Here is a 4,505-nt window from a genome sequence, read left to right as displayed (position 1 = left end):
AAAAGAAACAAGCATCGGAGAGCTGCCTTGTGGGGGGGGGGGGGGGGGGGGGGGATTGTTTTAAGAAAAATAGGAAACCCAAAACCCAAAAAGGAAATAGGGTGGAAATGTGTGTGTGTGTGTGTGTGTTTAGAAAATTTCTGCCCAGAGAAAACTCCATGAATAAATTCAAAAGACAAATGATGCACTGGAAACATTTTACAACACCTATTACAGACAAGTTATTGTTAAGTCTGATTGGTACTAATAGCTGCTACAATTGCTGAGAAAAGGGTAAACCATCCAAAATAGAAACGGTAAAATGCATAGACAGTTCACCGTAAAGGAAATACAAATGGCCAGTCCAAGGCAGTTAAAGCAATTGCCGTCTCATCACATTGGCAAACATTGGAAAATTGCTACCACCCGGGGAAAAATCCATGATAATTCCCCCCGCCCCCCTCCCACCCCCCAAGCCTCACTAATAAGATGGAACCGGTTAGCGTAGGATGAGTGTTACGCACAGGAGCTGGGAGACTGCAAGTCCAGGATTACCCCTGCACTCCTCAGGACAAACATAATGGCAAAGGAAGGAAGTAACATCAATAATCACAGGGGCCTTTTCAAAAAATTTTTTTTTTACATCTAACTCTGTGCCAAATATTTTGCTAAATACTTTGCATGGATTATCTTTTTAATCTTCCCAAACAAACTATGACATACTATCTTCAGTAATGAAAAAAGAAATGATTATAATCACAATAATCTTTCATGCCTGCTCACTGTTGCCCCGAATATTTCTTTCTAATGACAGCTTTTCATTTTATGATTAATGGGAAATTTTGCTTAAAATGAAAATGCTTTGGTTGAGGAGATGCACTGATATTAACTCCCAATAAAATGTAGACAACAGATGGCTTTGTGGCTATTGGGGTATTCGAGCCAATAGGACAGGGAACACTGTGTTTCAGCACGGGAGGGGTCAGCAGAGTTTGCATTTGCTGGGCGGCTGAAGACAGTCTTTGCCGGATTCTTTTATTGTTGAGGTTGGACCATTTCATGGACAAAGGGAACAAAAGGATTCTAACCAAGGTGTGCCATGAACAGAGCGTCTCACAGATCTAATCCTCTATTTCTTTTTTTTTAAAACCCTCTGTCATTTACTAAATAAAATACTTTATTTCCAGTAAGTCAAAATCCACTGTAATCTGCTTTCTACCTGCTCAGCCAAGCTTCTCTCCTGTTGTGTGCTCCAGCCCATTCTTCCAATCTGCTGTTCCCTGAGCTTACAGCATTCAGGACCGTGGGGACCAATTCTTCTCTCCTTCCAAGATTCTAAACCTGGAGATTCCTTCACAGCCCACTGTAGATCTCACCCTGTGTCTCGCTCAGCTTTCCTCACTGGGGTACTCACGGTTGAGTTTAACCACTGGCTTCAGGGTGTCCGTATTTTAGTTGCCATCTTTGACTCCCAGTTTCTTAAGTAGAAAATGGGTAAATGAAACTTGTGTCGTATACGGGATGGTTATGTGGGGCTGAATATGTCCAACACCAGAGCGAGTGCCTGCTACATAGATGTGGCCAGTCATGTAATCACGGTAACATTTATAGGTAATAATCAGGTCAGTGGCATATTACCCCACGGGTAATATTTTTGTCAGCCACTAATGGGGGGCAGGCAGCAGTTGCCACGCCTACTTTTGCAGGCCCAGTCACCTTTGCATGGCCTTTGATGGAGGCCACCTCTGTGAGAATCAGGAGCTGGTCCAGTTGCTAGTGTGAAACTTTGAAGCAGAGAGCAAACAGGAAGGCCGGTCTGCTGGACCACACACTCTAGTTGAGGAGCTAAGGCTTAGATCAAAGAAAACAGATGCTACAGCAGGAGAGGGTGTGATACATCTCCCAAGAGCTGTGCGGCACATGCAGCAGGGGCAGACATCCAGAGGTCCTGCCCATCTGTCCAGGAAAAGGCAGACCTTGAAGGGAAGGAGGTGGAAGCTGGTCCGAGGTCAAGGTTCCCAGAGCAAGGAGCCGGACCCTCTGACCTGACACGAGGAGGCAGGAGGTCCTCAGACCTGGTGCAGGAGGTTGTCAGGATCTGGCCCTGACCTAGTCTCTTAGATTGGCGTCCGTTCACTTCAGCCCTGAGTCTCTTTAGAGGGAACCCAGAGCGTTCCCATCTCTGGGCTGCGAGCACAGAGCACTCAAGTTGGGGCCAGGATGTTCTCTGACAGACGTGGTCCTCGGAAGTCCCAGCAGGACCCAACCCCGCATGGACCAAAGACCCTTCCGGGAAAGACAATGAGGGTGGACGTTCTCCAAAGCTGCCCTGGACCCTGTTGTCAGCTTTCCTGTGATAATATACTCCTCAACGTTTGGCCCCTGCTTTTTGTTGCAGTTGTCACCCTATTTATGACCGACAGCTCAGTCTGCGTAACCGCCCCCTGTGAACTTTGAGTTTGTCACCAGGCCAAGGGCTCCTTTTCTGAAACACCAATTTGCCCATAATGCCCTCTTTCTTGCACCCTTTTTACTAACACGTCATTTCCAGTAATTAAACCATGTCCACTGTTTGTCCGGCTCTGGCCTCTGCCCAATCTAATTATTTCTCTGATGTCAACCCTGCCAAAGATCATACTTAACCTCAGCCCAGGCTGTTCATATGACTGCTCCAGCTTCAGTCCTTGTTCGTCGGACTGATGAACATTGATACGTAGAGAGAGATGAGGGCCCCCTGAAGATGTGTTGACCTTAATAAGGAGATGAGTAGGTTGATACCAGATTATCTAAAATTGCAGAGATGTTCAGCAGTTTTGGGGAGTTAAGACTGTAAAGGAGAAAGCTAGGGCCGTATGGTGCAGAGATTTCATAGCTAAAGCCTTACTGTGGGACTGAGATCTATAGCTGAGTGATTTTTAGGTAGGAGAGGAAAATTTCTAATCCTAAACAGTTGAGATCTACCCGGTGGTTTTGGGAATCCTGTATTATTAAGATATATTATTGTGAATGGAAGAGCAAATATCCATACAATGGAATGTGACAATGAAAAAGAATGAAATATTGACATATATGACAATATGGATGAAGCAAAAATAGTTTATATCACTTAACATAATGTAAAACATTATGAAATGAAAGAAGTCGGACACGGAAGACTACATATTGTATGATTCCGTTTATAACAAGTGTCCAGAGTAGGTGAATTTATAGAGAAAGAAAATACGTTCATGGTGGCCAGGACCTGGGTGGAAGGACTGCTAATGGGTACTGCTTTCTGTCAGGGGTGATGAGAAAGTTCAGAAATTAGCGGTGATGGTCGCAAAACCTTTCTTCTGAAAACCACTGAGTTATATGATTAACTTTTGTGTTTGTGAATTATATATCAATAAACGTGTAATAAGAGTATTTTTCAAAAGATATATTATTGTTTCAGTGTTCTTTTAACTGCAAACCAAGGTGATACTATTCTATTCATACCGATGTTCTTAAAAGTTTAGGCATTCGTACACAGGAAATGGACTACTTTATCTCATACCCAACCTTGAACTTCAAAGAACAAGAGGCCACAGCATCTTAATTTTTGGGTGACTGTTTCTGTTACCTGTTACAACCACCCCAGCCTAGAACAATCTGATGTAAATATCACAGTCCAACCGTCACCAAAATTTTAGTCATGTGGAATGACAAGTTTCAAGCAGAAATTCAAATACTAGGGATAATAAATCCTAGTCCTACAAAACTATATTCAAAAAGATACACGTACCCCTATCTTCATAGCAGCACTATTCACAATAGCCAAGACATGGAAGCAACCTAAGTGTCCATCAACAGATGAATGGAGAAGGAAGTTGTGGTACAAATATACAGTGGAATGTTACTCAGCCGTGAAAAAGAAGGAAACAATGCCATTTGCAGCAACGTGGATGGACCTAGAGATTGTCATACTAAGTGAAGTAAGTCAAAGCCAAATACCACAGGATATCACTTATATGTAGAATCTAAAATGTGACACAAATGAACTTATCTACAACACGGAAACAGACTCACAGGCATAGAGAACACACTTGTCGTTGCCAAGGGGGAGGGGTGTTGAGGACGGGAAGGATTGGGAGTTTGGGGTTAGGAGGTGCAAACTATTGTATATAGAGAATGGATAAACAACAAGGCCCTACTGTAGAGCACAGGGAACTATATTCAGTATCCTGTGATGAACCATACGGGAAAAGGATATGAAAAAGAATGTATATATTTATATAACTGAATCACTTTGCTGTGCAGCAGAAATTAACACAACATTGTAAATCAACTATACTTCCATAAAATAAATTTTAATAAACAAGTAAATCCTAGTCCTAGTATTTGGTACATGTTGAGTAACTGTCGAGCTGTGCGAAGTGGATTGTGTCTCACTTAGCTATCCCATTGACCTCATGCAGGAGATATTGTCCTTATGCTTTACAGACAGATACAGACTGAGGGACAGACATAGTAAGTCCCTTGTCCAGAGTCACACATCCCAGTGAAAG

The 4,505-nt window shown here is 42.9% G+C and overlaps 1 protein-coding gene across 1 annotated transcript in view; it reads left to right on the top strand.

Annotated features, from left to right (window-relative positions):
• ANOS1 (anosmin 1) overlaps positions 1 to 4,505 on the top strand; it is a 203,025-nt gene that overhangs the window by 33,011 nt on the left and 165,509 nt on the right. The gene's annotated exons all lie outside the window — the stretch shown is intronic.

This window comes from Lipotes vexillifer, unplaced genomic scaffold (assembly GCF_000442215.2).
Source record: "Lipotes vexillifer unplaced genomic scaffold, Lipotes_vexillifer_v1.1 scaffold14, whole genome shotgun sequence".
NCBI classification, from domain to species: Eukaryota; Metazoa; Chordata; class Mammalia; order Artiodactyla; family Lipotidae; genus Lipotes; species Lipotes vexillifer.
The sequence above is the reverse complement of the archived record's forward strand: the minus strand, read 5'-3'. Positions and strand labels throughout refer to the sequence as shown.